At 47.0% G+C, this 19,988-nt stretch overlaps 1 pseudogene; it reads right to left on the bottom strand.

The window, feature by feature from the left end:
* LOC147702046 (uncharacterized) overlaps nt 1–19,143 on the bottom strand; it is a 29,972-nt pseudogene extending 10,829 nt beyond the window's left edge.
* Nucleotides 19,144–19,988: the final 845 nt, after the last annotated feature.

The following is a 19,988-nucleotide window of genomic DNA, read 5'->3' on the forward strand; positions in this document are numbered from 1 at the left end:
GACCTCGCATGACCCCAGCCAGTAGTCAATTCTTGACCAGCTGTTGTGCGCTGCAGTTATGTGTGTAGCCTCTAGGTGGCTCGGGTGACGTGTTTAAGCATGGGCGTAAAATCCGTTCCACTCGCGGATTTCACGGATTTTCGGTAAATTCGCAATCTGCGAACTCTTGTGAATTTGCAGAAAATCCGCAAATTCGCGCGCGGCGGATTTTTTTGCTTGGTGATACAATATTGCGGCGCGCGGCATTCACTTACTGTCATTCAGCGTTTGCCGAGTTGTTTTTCTCAATATTTTGCGAGTGATGCGCCATTTTGGATCTTGCTGCGGGATCCCGCGGGAGTTTGGCGACGTAATCGCGGCTTGCCACAATTGCGAACACGTAGATGCGGCGGGCAGCAACAATCTCGCACTCGCGAAATTACAGAATTTGCAATTCTGCACAAGAAATCCACCAGCAAGCAGCATAAACCTTCTGAAAATGATGATTTTTATCAGAATAACTCCTCAGGTTGAAATTTGCCTGTACTTTTTTTTGCAAGGAGTCCATTTTGGGGGGGTGGGAGGAAGGAAGTGCCCCACAGTCTCCAACTTCCTGTTCCTGTCCAGCAGGCTCCTCCCAGTGCTTTCTTCATGTGCTGGTCACTTTCATTCGGATCTTGACCTGGAAGGATTACTTTTTGTGGATGCTGCTGGATATTTGGATTTGAGGCCTTTTTGACTTTCTTTGGATCACTTTTGGATTAGAAATTTCACAAGTAAGTTTGTTTGGGGCATTACAGTTGCTGCAACTACAATTTTGGAATTTTCGATTTTTGGGCTGTTGTTGGGGCCTTTTGCCCAGGGGTAGTGAGTGGTGCATGGACTGAGTCTTTCTGTGGGGTCTCTTTAATGTAAACATCATGGAGGGCATGAATGGCATGGGATTGTGCTGATTTTTGTGTGTTTTTCGATTCTTTTGGCTGCTGTTGGGGCCTTTTGCCCAGGGTTAGTGAGTGGTGCATGGGCCTAGTCTTTCTGTGGGGTGTCATGAATTTAAACATCATTGAGGGCATGGATGGCATGGGATTGTGGTGATTTTTGTTTGTTTTTCGATTTTTGGGCTGTTGTTGAGGCCTTTTGCCCAGGGCTAGTGAGTGGTGCATGGGCCTAGTCTTTCTGTGGGGTGTCTTGAATTTAAACATCATTGAGGGCATGGCTGGCATGGGATTGTGGTGGTTTTTGTGTGTTTTTTCGATTTTCTGTGGTGTTCATGGGCCTGTCCATGTGGGTGTGGGTCTAGGGGCCATTTTGAAGCCAGGCTGTGTGCTTTGTTGTGCCATAGGCCTGCACCTAGTCTGCCATGCTTTCATCCATTATGCCCCGGGGTACTCAGGGGTGCATGGGCCAAGTCTTTCTGTGGGGTGTCTTGAATTTGAACATGATTGTGGTGATTTTTGTGTGTGTTCGATTTTTGGGCTGTTGTTGGGGCCTTTTGCCCAGGGCTAGTGAGTGGTGCATGGGCCTAGTCTTTCTGTGGGGTGTCTTGAATTTAAACATCATGGAGGGCATGGATGGCATGGGATTGTGCTGATTTTTCTGTGTTTTCCGATTTTTTGGGGTGTTCATGGGGACTTGCCATGTGGGTGGGGGCCATTTTGAGTGCTGGTACAGGCAGGCCCTGGCCATGTGCTGGGAGGCAAGGGGCCATTTTGAATGCAGGCAGTGTTCTCAGGCCTGCACCTATTTTGCCTAGCTTTCATCCATTATGCCAAGGTGTAGTGAGTGGTGCATGGGCCTAGTCTTTCTGTGGGGTGTCTTGAATTTAAACATCATGGAGGGCATGGATGGCATGGGATTGTGCTGATTTTTGTGTGTTTTCTATGATTTTTTGGGGTGTTCATGGGCCTGTCCATGTGGGTGGGGGCCATTTTGAGGACTGGTGCAGGCCGGGCCTGTCCATGTGGTGGGGGTCTAGGGGCCATTTTGAAGCCAGGCAGTGTGCTTGTTGTGCCATAGGCCTGCACCCAGTCTGCCATGCTTTCATCCGTTATGCCCAGGGGCACTCAGGGGTGCATGGGCCTAGTCTTTCTGTGGGGTGTCTTGAATTTGAACATGATTGAGGGCATGGATGGCATGGGATTGGGGTGATTTTTGTGTGTTTTTCGATTTTTGGGCTGTTGTTGGGGCCTTTTGCCCAGGGCTAGTGAGTGGTGCATGGGCCTAGTCTTTGTGTGGGGTGTCTTGAATTTAAACATCATGGAGGGCATGGATGTCATGGGACTGTGCTGATTTTATTGTGTTTTTTGATTTTTTGTGGTGTTCATGGGGACTGGCCATGTGGGTGGGGGCCATTTTGAGTGCTGGTACAGGCAGGCCCCTGGCCATGTGCTGGGAGGCATGGGGCCATTTTGAATGCAGGCAGTGTTCTCAGGCCTGCACCCATTTTGCCTAGCTTTCATCCATTATGCCCAGGGGTAGTGAGTGGTGCATGGGCCTAGTCTTTCTGTGGGGGGTCTTGAATTTAAACATCATGGAGGGCATGGATGGCATGGGATTGTGCTGATTTATGTGTGTTTTTTCGATTTTTTGGGGTGTTCATGGGCCTGTCCATGTGGGTGGGGGTCATTTTGAGGACTGGTGCAGGCCGGGCCTGTCCATGTGGTGGGGGGTCTAGGGGCCATTTTGAAGCCAGGCAGTGTGCTTTGTTGTGCCATAGGCCTGCACCCACTCTGCCATGCTTTCATCCGTTATGCCCAGGGGTGCTCAGGGGTGCATGGGCCTAGTCTTTCTGTGGGGTGTCTTGAATTTGAACATGATTGAGGGCATGGATGGCATGGGATTGTGGTGATTTTTGTGTGTTTTTTGATTTTTGGGCTGTTGTTGGGGCCTTTTGCCCAGGGATACTCAGGGGTGCATGGGCCTAGTCTTTCTGTGGGATGTCCTGAATTTCAACATGATTGAGGGCATGGATGGCATGGGATTGTGGTGATTTTTGTGTGTTTTTCGATTTTCTGGGGTGTTCATGGGGACCGGCCATGTGGGTGGGGGCCATTTTGAGTGCTGGTACAGGCAGGCCCTGGCCATGTGCTGGGAGGCAAGGGGCCATTTTGAATGCAGGCAGTGTTCTCAGGCCTGCACCCATTTTGCTAGCTTTCATCCATTATGCCCAGGGGTAGTGAGTGGTGCATGGGCCTAGTCTTTCTGTGGGGTGTCTTGAATTTAAACATCATTGAGGGCTTGGATGGCATGGGATTGTGCTGATTTTTATGTGGTTTTTGAGTTTTTGGGGTGTATAACTGAACTGATGTTCCTCTGTCTTCCATTGCTTTTAGGTGCACAAGACTCAAGAGAACCACCAGTGCCAGGAAGAAGTCCTGCATGCGGTGTGTGTGTGCAGCATAACGTCACGCGACGTCACGTCTGGCCACAGACAACTCTGCAACTCGTGCAACTGCGGCCTGCTGTTCTGACCGCTGAAGAAGATGGCCCTAAAAAAGTTCCTCGTAGCTCCTCTAGCAAGAAAATTGCCAGTAAGGAGCAGAAGAAGCAAGTTACCAAGGAGTCTGGTGTGCCGCCCGCCACATTTTTTGGGAATAAAAAAAAAAGTACGCCAGCAGCAGCAGCGGGATCTGCTGGGGACCAAGCTGGGAGCAGCACCCCCTCTCCATTGGGCTCAGTGCCACCACCACCACGCCAACTTAAGTCCAAGCCCTTGAGTGCTGCAGAGGCAGCCAGTCTACTTGTTCAATCACCATCGGCCAGTGATGTTGGCTCATCGCAAGAAAGTAGCAGCAATATCCCTCAATCAACACAGGTTGTTGTAACTCATCTGACGAGTGTTGAACAACCACAGCCGCAACAACAACCACATGTGCAGGTACAAGCCCAAGTACATGTGGAAGGAGAGGCAGCGCAAGGAGATGCACAAGCAGAGGTGCATGGAGGGGCACAAGAGCCCACAATAGTTGTTCCTCCCGAAGTAGGGGCACATCAGGAAATCGACATTCAAGCCGAGGTATCATTTGAGGAAGCCACTCCTCCTGATGATCATTCATTGTCTTCCACATCCGTAGCAAGGAAAAGATCAAGGGTGGTGTCTACATCTTCTTCAAGCCCACCTCCTTCTGATGATATGGATCAAACTTGGGAACCACCACTGCCGTCTGAGAGTGAGGCACACCATGATCTGACAAAGGTAGCTAAGCGTAAAAGGAAGGTCCCCGAAGCTCTCATAGTTATGGAGTGTGATGACGCTGAACAAGAAGTGGTGTTTACTCCTGCTGATGAAGACTCTCACGACGATGACGCAGTCATCATAGATGTCACTCCAGCCTCAGCGGGCATGCAGCAAACAGACATTTTGACCCTAGCCCGAAAAGCTGCTGAGCGTGATGATGGTGTCGACGAGGAGGCAATGGGAACACCATCATTGGAGTTAACTAGTACACCACCACCTACCGCTTCCATATTTCTTCCTCGCCAGAAGGGACCTCCATCTACCTCGACCTCAAGTAGTGGTGGTGCAAGTGCACAACGTAGTAAAGTTCGGCAACACACATCCTCCACTTCATCTGGCATTAGCAGCATGACCACCACCAGTATCGCCTCCTCCGGCCCCCACAGACATTTCAAGTCCGCAGTTTGGTACTTCTTTAGTGTTTGCCCTAAAAAAGGAAAACATAGCCATTTGTAGCATTTGTAAGTTTGCAGTTAGTCGTGGTAAGTTTGGTACCAACTATGGTACCGGAGGCCAGAGAGGTCATCTTGAGAGACAGCACACTGTCCAATGGTTTGCGCACCTAAAGGAGACCAAGGAAGCCCGAATTGCAAGTCAACAAAACGTTGATGTTTCATCTGATGATGACGAGGAGGAAGAAGCGTCAAACACTTCACTTACACCCAGTACCCCTGTCAGCACACCCCCTGTGAGCCACACTAAGTGTGGGAGAGAGTGAGACACCAATGCGAAAAAGTTCATCAGCGAGCGTAACTGGGTCGAAGAAGTCATCATCATCATCCCGTAAAATGGTCCAGGCCAACATTAGAACCATGTTGTTTTCAGAAGCGCCATATAAACGGAACCACCCACTTACGCGTCTGTATAACACTAAGCTGGCTAAAGTGCTAGCTCTGGACCTTCTCCCTTTTTCTTTTGTAGAAGGGGTTGGTTTTCTAGAATTAGTGGCAGTGCTCAGCCCTAAATGGAAGGTTCCTAGCCGATTCTATTTTGCCAGAGTTGCGGTTCCAGCACTACATGAAGATGGGCTAGAGGTGATTGGGGCAGCTTTGCAGAAGAGTGCTGTTCACACTATACATCTGACAACAGACATGTGGACCAGTGGCGCAAGCAATGATTACATGTGCATCACTGCACACTGGGTCTCTTTTTCAGGGGTTAAAGCAAAGCTAAACACAGGTGTTGACCCGGACCAAGTTTTTAAAGCTGCTCGGAAACATGCAACACTAGACATGTTTGGCTTGGAGAAACGTCATACAGCAAAAAACATTTTGAATGAGTTTAACACAAAGGTCTTTCACTGGCTGTCCCCAAAAAAACGCAAGAGTGGTTATGTTTCCACGGATAATGGTGCCAATGTAGTTAAGGCCATGGATCTGGGTAACTATTTCAAAGTGCCGTGTTTGGCGCACTGTATAAACCTGGTTGTTAAAAAAATTCTTGAGTGAAGACAGTCCAGTGTGCGAGGTAGTGGCCACCTGCCGACGAATGTGCAACCATTTCAGCCATTCTTTTAAGGCCCGGAAGCATCTGAGGGGCCTGCTACATGAACGTCGAATGCCAGTGAAAGCACTCATCCAGGAGGTGCCAACACGTTGGAACTCAACCTTCTACATGCTTGAGCGTCTGTATGAGCAGTTTACGGTACTCGATCAGTATTTCTTAACACTGGGTACAGCTCTGAAGGACCTGAGGCTAGATGCGGCGCAATGGAAGCTAGTTAAAAGCCTAACAGACATGCTTTGTCCTTTTGAGGTCTTCACGCGTGCAGTCAGCAGGGAGGACTGTAATTTGGAAAAAGCTATCCCATTGTTGCGCATGCTGGAGCACCAACTGAAGGCGGTGTCTTCTATGTTTCAAAAAGATGAAGAAAAGCAAGAAGCTTTTGTTTTGGCGGAGAAATTATTAGAGCGCCTACTTGGCGATGAACGTCTTCAAATGATCCACTCAGAACAGCATTACATTTGTGCTACTATTCTGGATCCACGCTACAAAAAGGTGCTGGCAGGAAGAGCATTCTTTCCTTTTGGTGACGAAGATGTTACAAAGTACAAACATTGGCTAGCCTTGTCTGCCATGAGGTTTGAAAGAGAATGGCAAAACATTGAAGGAAAAGGCAGTACATCAGCATCAGCAGTCCATCCCCAGTCAAAAGAATCCCCTTCTGCACCTGTAGCTGGGGCAGAAGTGACCTCTCAGCCATTAAAGACACCGGCAACTGGATCATCTGCACCAGACACAACAGTAACATTGGGTGAAGAAGAGGATTGGCTAACTCAGCTTGGGTTTGGTTCTTAAAAGGTCCCAGCAAAAAGTAAGCAAAGTGGAGGAACCGTGGAGAACCTTCAGTCGATGGTGCAGGACTATCTGAATGACTCAACAGAGGTCTATGTTAATGCTGACCCATTGGCGTATTGGCAATGGGAAAAAAGAATTGTGGGCACAGATCTCCAACCTGGCTATAAACTACTTGTCTTGCCCACTCGCAAGTGTGTCTTCTGAACGTGTTTTCAGTGCTGCTGGTGGCATTGTAACTTGCAAACGCACCCGCCTCTCGCCCAAAAATGTGGAGAGGTTAACAATGATCAAGATGAATCAGCACCTCATACCACCAGATTACAAAGTACAAGAATCCACGCCGGAAGAAGACGAGGAGGACAGCAACTTAGATGAGGGAATTTCTTCTCTGTTAGGTGACACTGACCTACTCCTGCCTGAATTCGCAGAGTATGAGGACAAACTCTTATTCCCTGACACCGAGCCCTGAAAATGAGCCAATGAATCAATAACTTTCTTTTTCAGCCTTATTCACTTTTATTCCTGTGTGTCTGTCTTTCTTTGTTTTGCACAGTTAATATAATTAAAACTTTAATCACCTAATCACAAAAACAAGCCCATCAGCAGAACTGTCTTCACTTATTTGCTTATTGATTTGAAGGTGCCGCAGTTTGCATTCCTAAGGTTCACAAGTTCACAAGAACATGCTCCACTATCCTCCTCCTCCAGACTCCTATTTCCCTCAAAGCATAGGGCTGGATTACGCCCAATGAAGAAAGACTCTGCACTTGTGGGGGTGTTCTACTTCTTTGCGGGTGAGTTGGGGGGTCTTGGGGCATTGCTGGGAAGGTCTAACCGGATAAAACTGGTTTTGACCAAATCAGACTTGAAAACGTTTTTGACTTTTTGCTCACTATCACGTTTTCAGGGGCCTGTTTGGGGGGCTTCCTGGTGTTTATGGATGGGTTTCGGGGTCTGGGAGCACTGCTGGGTATGGATACTTATGATTGCAAGAGGTTTGAAGCAAATCCATGGTGGCAGAGGGGAGTTAGGGCCTAGCTGCAGAGCGCGCGCGGAGTGATTTTGGAAATTGCCATGAAAACGACTAAGTCCCCATTTTTGTACTTTTGCTTTTTGGCTGTTTGGGGGTCTTCTACTAGTTTTCGCCTGGGTTGACGGCTCTGGGGCCATTGCTGGGAAGCTCTAATACCGGATAAAAGTGGTTTGGACCAAATCGGAGGCAAAATACTTTTTACGTTTTTGCTGACTTGCTTGTCTTTGAGGTGCTCTTTGGGGGGTTCCGGGTGTTTGTGAGTGGGTTTTGGGTTCTGGAAGCACTGCTGGCACAGTCTAATTTTGATTGCATTTGCTTTTGAGGAAATCCATGGTGGAAAACGGGAGTTATGACCTAGCTGCACAGCGCGTTTGGACAGAAGGCCGAAAAATATAGTAAGTATGAGATTTTCCATTTTGGCTTTTTGGCTTTTGGGGGTGTTGTGCTTTTTTGTGGGTGGGTTGGCGGGTCTTGGGGCATTGCTGGGAAGGCCTAATACCGGATAGAAGTGGTTTGGACAAAATCCATGAGGAATTGTTTTTTTTTGCTATTTCTGACATTTCGCTCAATGTAGCGTTTTGGGGGCCTGTTTTGGGGGCTTCCTGGTGTTTGTGGGTGAGTTTCCGGGTCTGGGAGCACTGCTGGGTATGGATACGTTTGATTGCAAGAGGTTTGAAGCAAATCCATGGTGGCAGAGGGGAGTTAGGGCCTAGCTGCAGAGCGCGCGCGGAGTGATTTTGGAAATTGCCATGAAAACAACAAAGTCCCCATTTTTGTAATTTTGCTTTTTGGCTGTTTGGGGGTCTTCTACTTGTTTTCGCTTGGGTTGACGGCTCTGGGGCCATTGCTGGGAAGCTCTAATACCGGATAAAAGTGGTTTGGACCAAATCGGAGGCGAAATTCTTTTTGCATTTTTGCTGACTTGCTTGTCTTTGAGGTGCTCTTTGTTGGGGTTCTGGGTGTTTGTGGGTGGGTTTTGGGGTCTGGGAGCACTGCTGGCACAGTCTAATTTTGATTGCATTTGCTTTTCAGGAAATCCATGGTGGAAAACGGGAGTTATGACCTAGCTGCACAGCGCGTTTGGACAGAAGGCCGAAAAATATTGTAAGTATGAGATTTTCCATTTTGGCTTTTTGGCTTTTTGGGGTGTTGTGTTTTTTTGCGGGTGGGTTGGCGGGTCTTGGGGCATTGCTGGGAAGGTCTAATACCGGATAGAAGTGGTTTGGACAAAATCCCTGAGGAATTTTTTTTGCTATTTCTGACATTTCGCTCAATGTAGCGTTTTCGGGGGCTGTTTGGGAGGCTTTCTGGTGTTTGAGGGTGGGTTTCGGGGTCTGGGAGCACTGCTGGGTATGGATACTTTTGATTGCAAGAGGTTTGAAGCAAATCCATGGTGGCAGAGGGGAGTTAGGGCCTAGCTGCAGAGCGCGCGCGGACTGATTTTGGAAATTGCCATGAAAACAACAAAGTCCCCATTTTTGTACTTTTGCTTTTTGGCTGTTTGGGGGTCTTCTTCTTGTTTTCACCTGGGTTGACGGCTCTGAGGCCATTGCTGGGACGCTCTAATACCGGATAAAAGTGGTTTGGACCAAATCGGAGGCAAATTTTTTTTGCGTTTTTGCTGACTTGCTTGTCTTTGAGGTGCTCTTTGGAGGGGGGGGGTCCGGGTGTTTGTGGGTGGGTTTTGGGGTCTGGGAGCACTGCTGGCACAGTCTAATTTTGATTGCATTTGCTTTTCAGGAAATCCATGGTGGAAAACGGTAGTTATGACCTAGCTGCACAGCGCGTTTGGACAGAAGGCCCAAAAATATTGTAAGTATGAGATTTTCCATTTTGGCTTTTTGGCTGTTTGGGGGTGTTGTGCTTTTTTGCTGGTGGGTTGGCGGGTCTTGGGGCATTAGTGGGAAGGTCTAATACCGGATAAAACTGGTTTGGAGAAAATCCATGTGGAAAAGCCTTTTGGCTCTTTTTGTAACTTAGGGTTCGTTAGGGTTAGCCCTAGCAGCAGGATTGGATGTGTTTGTTCTAGATTTTTGCAACTGAGTTCTGGGGTCTTAGAGCACTCGTGGGAATGTGTAATTTTGGTTGCAAGTGATTTGAAGAAAATCCATGGTGGGAAAGGGGGGATTTGGCATAGTTAAAGAAAGCGTTTGCCACTATTCTTAACTTAGGGCTCGTTAGGGTTAGCACTGCAGTATTTGTATTGCATGTGTTTGGGCAGGGGCTGTTTGTGGGGGGGTTTGCGAGTCTTGGAGAGATGCTGGTATGGATACTTTTGCTTGCTTGCAAGTGGTTTGAATACAATCCACAGTGGGTAAGGGGGGATTTGGGCCTACTTTTAATTTCAAAGTACGTTTTGTCACCAGTTTTCTACTAGGCCTCGTTTTTGGAGATCTGATTGGGGGTCTTCTACATTTTTGCGACTGGCTTTACTAAGGGTCTGGGTGGGAGCACTGCTGGGAAGGTCTAATTTTGTTCTAAAACACAGTTTACAGTACACCTAGCTTGAGGGGAAAGATCCGCTAAATTAATTTGGCCATACTTATTTATCCTTCAAAAGGAGAGTCAGACAGAGTACGCACTTTCAAAAATATTTTACTGTCTATTAGGAAACTCAAAGTGTGACTTTTTGCACTACACAGCGTACATACCTTACATTTATTTGTCAGTGGTGTTCTAATATCACTTCCAGTTTTTCCATCAATAATTACAGGCCGGGTTTCAGTCTGTGCAATGGGAAAAAAAGGATGAAGTCATGCTTCACATTAGCGAGCCGCAATTCAGCATCCGCCAGGCAGGCAGTGGACAGGGTGTCTTCTGGTCACCAACATTGATGGACGGAGCGTCAGCTGGAATGGAGGAGTCCCGCTAATAAGAGAAATGGTTTGATGCGTGCAACTTACCAAATTCAACAGGACAACTACAACAACATACAGATACAGTATCCGTTATTTTCTAATTATCTTTTAAGTAATTTTATTGCTGTTAACTTCTATGAGTGTGACTCTGCATTTCTTGGATCTCTCTCTGCTTCTAAATTGATCCCTACAGCCATTCTATAGGTTTTACTTCGGCTATTTTTTAAACCTAATTTCATGTAAGAAGTGTTTCTCTGAGTGCAGAGATAGGCAAGTGAAACGCTGCAGCCCTGTACTGTCGCATTCTGTCATTCACGGTTGTCGAAAGTACTACTTACTTTTCAGTAACCATGCATGCAGCAGTGCATGCACTTCCTTTATGTCACTTAAAAGATTTATGGTTAGCTTTTTACCCAAAGATTTCTTTATCTTCAATTATTGTTTGTCCATGCTGTGTTTTTTTTTCTTCTCTCAAAAAAACTTTCCCAAAATCCCCCATTCCCATCCATTTTCCAAACCCTAACCCTCTTCACCCGGGCTGTGTGGTTTTGATTGATGTGTGACTAAATGACAGCAATAATTCCACACACTTGCTGGGGAGGATAAGGTCATAGCAACAGGCTGGTGAAGGAATCCGAGGATATATTCTATTCTTACTCAGCTTCACACTTAGTCACTATTGGCAAATGAAAGCAGATTTTCATGTGCGCCATCAACTTGATAGGTCATCAAGAACATCCTCCTCCTAGAAGTGGCAAATTATTACGCTGCTGTGTCCTTCACCTTCAGTACTATTTCTTGTAGTAGTAGCCAATGTCAAAGAAATTCTACGCAAGTACTAGTTATACTTTCAATACTTTACCATTTGTTAGGCTACATTGTGGCACTGTTCGAGTGTACTGTCACCTGCTATATTCTCTATTGTACCGTTCTAATGCTACGGTAAGGACAAACAAGGTTTCATTTTCTCTTTTTTTCAGATGCTGCAACTGCCACTGTGTAACACCACTACTACCAACGCAATGATGACATTTCATCCGCCCAGGATTGCCAACCTTAATCGCCATTTGCCGTGCAGCCAGCCCTGTGCCTAGCCCTATTTCCAAACACAAATTACAGGTAAGATAAGTGTTTGGGGGGAAGAAGTATAATGGAGTATTAGGAGAGTAATTAATGTCACAACTTGAATCAAGATGCAACTTAAGTTTCACCAAAACAAAGTTACTGTTAAAACCCCACCCACCAGCCTCAAAAGCAGTAAAAAAAACACGTATGCTAAGATAAAATTAAAAGTATATTTATATCCCTGACAAAAATAATCTCCCACAAGACCCAACCCACCCCCACTCCCTAACCCCAACGAATGTCCGTGAAAAGTCCAAAAAAACCAACTCCCAATTCCCACCCCCCATAAGTCTTTAAAAAAGGGGCAAGGGACAGTCTCCTCCTACTGCTGGCTGCTGCTGTTGAATTTCCAGGCCAGGTTGGAATGCTCCTTGCGGAGGGTCTCGAGCAGGGTTTTCGTGTTCAGCAGCTCCTGCTCGAGGTAGGAAACCCTCAGGGAAAGGCGGTGCATACATTTCTTGCAACTGCTGTGGGGGGCAGCTGATTTCTTTGCTCTGCGGTGGCGGGTGGCTGCGGTACCCCGGCTCCGTACCGCTGGAGACCTGCGCTGACTGGGTGACCCAGGGAGCGCGGAGGAGGATGCAGCTGTCCCGGTAGATGTTGTGGTAGACTGCGTGTCCCCCTCCTCCTGGGCCACCAGCCGGCAATATTCAGCTACATTGGCCTCCAGCCTCCATTGCCGGGCCCGTCTAGCCAGCTCCTTCCGGGTTGGTTTGGAAGGAGCATCTATATGAAGAAAGAAAGACATAGTCTGTAACCAATGCTCTTTAATATTAACACAAAATGATTCAGCAGAAAGTTGTGTCAAGTAGAACTAGCAACTTGCAAGTGCAGTACATAACTATTGTGGCCAGTATCTATCTAACCTCCCACTTCTTCACCCTTCCTCTAACATTAGTGGGAGTTTAAGGAATCAATTCTACTAGCACTATGGACTCACTCCATTAGAGCCGACTATGACAGTACACCAGTCTTATTATTATTCTTCTCTCTTGTTTAGCAAAATTGGTACGTTAACTTCTGCAAGCCGGCATAATGCCAGCGCAGTCAACTTGCACCCGAGAAAAACAGACTCCCGCCATGGTGAGTGAGACAGACTTGCGTTACTGTACCAGTCCAGTACATGCAGGTGGTGATGCTCTTACTTTTCTATTACGGGTGGCACTGAGAGTACTCTGTTACAAGGGCTACTGCTTAATTAATTTAACTTTCACCCTACAGTGCCAATGAATACTAGAAAAGGAAAATGAAGAAGATAAATAATCTGATTATCTATCACTGCACATGGTATGTATTTACTTACATATGGGATGACTTTAGGTGCTTTGCTTTTTATTGAGTGAACAGTGATACATCCACACATGAATGACCGAGTTCTACTAAACTTATTAACAGAGGTAGTGAGTGGCCATCGTAATAGCCGGATATATGTTGTGCTTGCAATACAAACTACTGCTACTATTCATGGTAGTATTCGGACAAAATTACAACTTCTTTTCCTTGCCTTTTCTACACTGGGACGGGCGTGCGGGTGCGGTGTTACATGCTCTTCAAAGTAACACTTAGTTCATCCAGTGACCGTCTACTCTCTCTAGATACACATATGCTATCTAAGAGTCAGATAGTACCATGATCCAGGCATCCATCCATTCAAACTATGGGGCAGATTAGGATTCCGGATTTCCCGCATCCTCCGGGCCGGCGGAATCCACCGCCGGCCCGGAGGATGCGGGAAATCCGCAGAGGACTGAAAAAGACCCCCCGCCAGATTAGGATGGCTGGGGGATCGTTTATCAGTCTGCAGCTTTTCCGCCGCGGTCGCCTCCCATCCACGGCAGAAAAGCACTAACATGGCTGGCGATGTCTATCAGACACCGCCAGCCATATTAGAATGTCTGGAGGAACATGCCTTTACACAGCGGCATTTCCGACGTGCAAAGGCATATACGGATTTTTGTTTGGGGGTCCGATGCGGGCCCCCAGAGGTGGGGGTGGGGGTGGGGGGTGCACATGGGGGTACCTATGGTACCCCCCTGCATTTGCCTGCACAAAGCGGCAGGCACCGCGTGGTGCCTGCCGCTTTGTGCATGCAAATGCACAACCTACATTTTTAACAGTGCGGCGGGTGCTGCCTCAAGCAGCACCCGCCGCAATATTAAAATACAGGATGTGACCGCCACGGTGGCGGTCACATCTTAATTACCACGGAGGGACCACCCTTGCCCCTGCGGACGGTCCCTCCTACTCTATGGTGGTGGACGGACTCAGGTCCTTCCGCCATAATAATAGGCTCCTAAATGTCAATCATTCTTCTTCATGTCTGTCATCTGGACAAACCTTACGTTTTCCCACGGGGAGCAGCACACTATGCAGTCTGCAATCTCAATAAGTAAGGAATATAAGCGCTTACCACTGCCCGCCACTACCGTGGCAACCCGCACAGCAGTTTCCTCCAGCACTTGCACCGCCTCCTCCCCAGAGCTTCCCTCCACCTCCGCGCTGGGCCCAGCACCAGATGTTCCACCTACAAAGTACATTTAAGAATGTTAGATGTCATAGACATACACCACTCACTAGTATTTTGTCTAGGAATGAAGAAATGTGAATACAGAAACCAATCTAATAATTTGTGACTGTCTACTCTAAAGTAAAAATTTCCCTTTTTCCAGGGAAGGGTGTTGTCTTGCTGCACTTTTTGGCACAACTGATGAATGCTCGCTTTTTAACACGCACCATTTTCCTCATAACAGACAGAAGCTTCATTAGGACGAAGGGACCAATGATTCAGCACCAAAAACAAAAATGAAAGTTCAAACCAGGTAAGGGCTCGGCTCGCCCAAAATAAATGTGTGGAATAAAAAATTAGTATAAGCACTTTTCCATTTTTAATCAACCGTTTATGTTTTATGACAAGCTTGATTTTAATAAATATTTTTTCTTTTTTTTATTTAATAAGAATAATCTAGTAATACCACAGGGAGTCATAGTCGAGGCAGGATAAGAATTTAGATACAGTCTACAAGAAGATCAAAGACGCTTTAAAACTACAAGAAGACGGCTTGAAAAGACATTATGGACAATCCCAGAGGACTGCACTCAGTGCATAGAGCTATTGCTGACTAGAATGGGAGTCCAATGGAATTGCCAAATGTGCAATCTTAGTTAGCTACACAGACAGACTAATAAGAATAATCTAGTAATACCACAGGGAGTCATAGTCGAGGCAGGATAAGAATTTAGATACAGTCTACAAGAAGATCAAAGAAAGCTTTAAAACTTAAATAGACTCTGTGTTTTTTTTGAGTGAATGAGCAAAAGGTTTTGCAATTTGCAAGCATGAGTCCGAGCCTCTGACACTTCTGGACTCTGACTCCGTACTCTTGTACTGCGTGGATAATCATCTTTGGGGATCAATCATCGATGAGTTCCGGAGCTAAATGACTTTGCCACACTATCTAGTCAGTAAGGAGATTGGGGGTTCTTCAAAGTCCGATATCACTGAGGTATGTGGAAAGTCTACCTGCGCCTATTATAATTGATAAACAATGCACTATTTAGTGTCCATAGTTCTGTTTGTGCATATTTGGCCCTGCAACAGTAGTAGAATGGATTGTCCTCCTATCCAAACCAAAAGTAAAGTAGTATCTTATTCTTTCTTGGTGGTCATTCACCTTTTTATTGTTGGCAATTGTCAAAGCATAAACATTTAGAAGGCTTGAAAAGACATTATGGACAATCCCAGAGGACTGCACTCAGTGCATAGAGCTATTGCTGACTAGAATGGGAGTCCAATGGAATTGCCAAATGTGCAATCTTAGTTAGCTACACAGACAGACTAATAAGAATAATCTAGTAATACCACAGGGAGTCATAGTCGAGGCAGGATAAGAATTTAGATACAGTCTACAAGAAGATCAAAGACGATTTAGAAAACATCGAATGAGGAACGCTAGGACAAAATAGGTACTCTATATTAAAATTAAAACTTACCAGGACCAGCAAAGGATCCCTCCTCGCCTGACCGATCCTGTTCAGCAGCAGCAGCCTCCTCCAATGCCCTCTTGCCCCTGGGGGGAGCTGATGTACAACATGAAAGAAAGAAAGACCAGAAAACATGGATGATATTTGTCAACCAAATCAAACATTTCAAAAGAACAATAACAAAATATTTTGGCGAAATAGCAAATAGACAAGTATTCCACCGGATATATTGACCTATTTCATGTGGTCTACTACGATATTAGTATTGCTTGATTTGCGGACCGTCGACTTGGAAAGTTCGCCTAGGACTGGCATGCAGCAGTCCGCAGCACGCGAAGTGACAGACAAAGTCCATCGTGATTGCAGATCAGTGACAACACTAAAAAGTTTCCTACTACATTAACCAGTCATTAAAATACTCAAACTATCAATCGACCACCACTATTTCTTCTTATTGCCGGGTGTACAAAGGAAGGACTGGACTTGAGTCTGTAGGGGCTGATTTAGAAGCCCCTTGTGGCTCTTTTGCTCCATTGTTGTGTTACTTTTGTGACGCAGCGGCAGAACAAAAGAGGCGCCATGGTGCGGCTTATATTAACAACATGACGCATATTGGAGATGCATCACGTTGTAAAGCCCTGCGCCATCAGAGGGCGTTCCGGGGCAAGGGAGGGCGTTCCTGCGCAGGAACGCATCCTATAAGTGGCTGAGGGAAATCTACAAGATTTCAATCAGTCACTTTGAGGACAATGATGCGTGACTCAAACCCGGCGCCTGCTTGAAGAAGACGTACAGCTTGACGCAGCATTGGGGAGATAGGGCACCCCGGAGCATTGCTGGAGCTGCGCCATCATTGCGACGCAACTCCAGCAATGCGCCGCCTTTACGGCACAGATGCGTAACGCTTCGGTGACATTTTGGGCTCATGGTGCGTCGCATTGTAAATATGGCCCACCATGGGTGGTGGTGGCGTGGCACACAATTACTGGCGCATCCCTGCTACTTTGCAGGGATGCACCGGTAATTCAAAATCTGACCCTTAGTGTCTAGCAGCATTACGCAGTTCTTTAAACTACACTCATACATAATTTCACAGGCCAATGAAATGAACACAAAATCGAAAACAAATAGGCATAGTAGCAACGCTACTGAGAAGGAGAGCAGTGCACCTGAAATGCACAGAAGATTTTGGAATATAATTTACCTACAATGTAATCAGCAGCATTATTGCTCTTGGTAAAAAATAAAAATGTGCAATATAATAACACACAGAGCATGAGAAAACAGTGTAGTAAAGAAATAGCTACTACTACTTACCAAGCCCGGGGATCTGAAGGCCGAGCAGGTCGAGCAGATCGCGTTCCCGGTCCAGGAGATCCCTTCAACGGTGGGTGGCCTGGTTGTAGGTGCGCCGGACCCGAGAGTGTTGGTACATGGCCTGGCACACCTTCTCCCACCGCTTCTGGCGCTCCCGGAGCCCGTAGCCGCTTGCGATCCTGCCGCCTGCCATGATGGTCCTGGGGAGGCGGCACCGAACATAATAAACTAGTGCGGCCACCAAATTTATTCATGTCAGTTGAAGCAGGGCAGGTGTGCTTGCTTTTCCCTCCCATAATCTACAGTGATGAACCAGAGGGTGGCAGTGATGTACCAGAGGGTGGCATGGGTGAACCAGAGGGTGGCAGTGGTGAAACAGAGGGTGCTGTGAACCTGTGATGATGAACCAGACGTAGAAACAACAAAGTCGCGACCGTTGCAAGCCGACAAGTAAGTTCGCAATTGTGAACTGATACAAAACCCTCGCGAACTGGCAGAAACCCTTGCGAACACAAAAAAATAAAAAATCCGCAAATTTGCGAGAGTTCGTGGATTTTGCAGATTGCGAATTCGCAAATACGCAAATTCGCGAACGCCAGATTCGCAAAATTCGCCCATGAAAAGTCGACTAGTCGTAGGTCAGTTATAGCATCCTGCAGCTCTGCTAATTCTCTTTTGTGTGGTTCCACAGTATTTGGAGAGCGGTCTAGTCCATCTCTCAGTGCAATATTAAAGTCGCCTCCCCATATTAGGTTTCAGTTTAGTGTAAAACTCCGGGTCATCCGTGTTCGGACCATACGTGTTTATTAGTGCTATATTTTGATTCCTAAGAAGGCCTATCACTATAACATATCTGCCCTCCGTGTCCTTTAGCACCTTAGAGACCTTAAAGTTAACACCCTTGCGTATAAGAATACTAACACCCTGTGCATATGTGGAATAATTTGAGGTGCAAACTGTCTATGCCCATTGTTTACCTAGTGTGGTTGGCACTGAAGGCGCAATGTGCGTCTCTTGAAGAAATACAATGTCTACCTGGAGTCTAGTGAAGTATGCGAATATTTTGTGGATTTTCTTGGGGTTATTTAGACCCCATACGTTCCAGGTGATCAGGTTCAACTGTGCCGACCTTAGCTTATCAGAGAGTTACATGTGTAAATCACATCTGATTGAAGCCCCATATCTTAAGCTTCCTGTGAGTTGTCATAGTATCTAGTACAAGGAAATCAACTACGTCACAATTCCTGTGTGAACTGCAGTTTGCAATGCGTCTCAGGTACAGTGATCTATAAATAACATTCCCCAAAATCCACACCCGCCCACCACCCACTTCAGCAACCCAACCCTGCCAAAGCCATATCCCTGAGTCAAACAAACTATAGATCAAACTTGTGTTTGGGAGCACCCATCTGGCCCTTAACCCAAGACAGTTCATGGCTATGTGGCCAGCGCGTTTATGACTATGGGTAAATGGCCACAGGACAGTACATTATGGCCTTGTTCAATTCACAAAGTAGTCTCCCAGCCATCAGTACAAATAGTCCACTTTTCGGCTGTCGTGTAGGTGCTGGAACTCTATGACAATCGGCCTTAGTGCCGATTGACTAGCCAGCACCCCTGCATAAAACGAACAGTTTTAGGTAGTATAAGATCTGTTATGGGGTCCATACGAAAGAAAGTGTCAGAGTCTCAGACCCTGCCGATTTACCGATGAGACATCATCACCTGATCACGACCGCTCAGCCCTCGTCCTCTTGCTGCTCCTCTTGTCCTGACGTTTGCCTCCACCTGCCCATCTTTTTGATCTATTCATGAGCCGCCTGTGGCGTAGGAAGAACTGTGGAACGACCTGCATGTGTTACCTTGAGTTTTGCCGGGTAGAGCATGGAATATTCTACTCCCAATTCCCGCAGCTTCTTTTTCGCCAAGTGGTATTCTTTGCGGGCCAATTGGACAGCCATGGTGTGGTCCGGGTAGAATTCAAGTTTGTTTCCCTGGTGAGTGATGGCCCCCTTCTCCCGTGCCTGCCTGAGAACAATATGTCTATCTTTGTAATTCAACAGACGAGCTAGTATGATGCGTGGGGGAGCCCCCGGCTTTGGGCGTGGCGCAAGGGAGCGATGAGCAACCTCCACCAGAAACACCGACGAGAACTCCTCTGCCCCAAAAAGTTCTTTAAGGAGATCTTCCACATATTGCTCCATTTTTCCCGTGTTCATTGATTCTGGAAGACCTGCTATGCGAACATTGTTGCGGCGGGACCTCGCTTTCATATCCTCCGTCTTGTTGCGCAGTGCTTCCAGCGTTTTCTCCATTGTGGCGCAGTTTTTAGTGTTGGTGCTGGAGCGTCTTCCACTGCTGATATTCTCGTTTCTGCTTCCACCAGCCGCTCTCCATGTTTGTCCATTTCTGCTGCCATATGGCCAACTCTTTGCGCTAGAGTATCCAGCTTCCCGTCATTTCTTGCAGGCTGCACTGTATGGCATGTAGCACACCTTCCATGCCGGCACCCTCGTCAGTGTCAATGTCCCCTTCCGCCTCTGACACACTAGTAGTTCCCTTGTTCTGTTTTCTCGCTTCGAATTGTAGTTTCGTTTGCTGCTTCTCCGGTTTGCCCATCTTGCCTGCTCTGCTTGGTGTGCCGCAGCTGACGCGCGTGGCAGTGTGAATAGCGTGCCCCCTCCTAGTCGCCGTGTTCATCCGGTGGCAGTAGGGTTCCAGGAACTGGATCGTAGTTATGTTGGCAGTAATGTCAGGGTCAATGGGATACTAGGCAGCCCTACTTAGCAACACTTTCCTTGAAGGTGATTCAGGCAATTAGCAACTCGTGCTTGACTAGTCACATCGATAGCTTTGCGGGCAGTTTCGGGCAGCACAATCACGGAGCACTCCTCTGGCAGCGTGCCTCCACACACCTCCTCACATGAACTTCACAGTCACTGGGTGCACAGCAGCATGTTGTATTGCACAACCCAGCTGGCAAACGCAATAATTATATAATTGTCAGCGGGGAGTCTCCTCCCTGCTCAGTGCACATTAGGCAGCCTCTCCATACATGATGGTCTGGGCCCATGACATATTGCTCTTCGATGGCCTTCTCACCTTCAGCAGATGCACAGTTATCAGATCTCAGTGTAGCTCCCTGTGTGCGCAGGTAAAT

Source organism: Lissotriton vulgaris, chromosome 7 (assembly GCF_964263255.1).
Source record: "Lissotriton vulgaris chromosome 7, aLisVul1.2, whole genome shotgun sequence".
NCBI classification, from domain to species: domain Eukaryota; kingdom Metazoa; phylum Chordata; class Amphibia; order Caudata; family Salamandridae; genus Lissotriton; species Lissotriton vulgaris.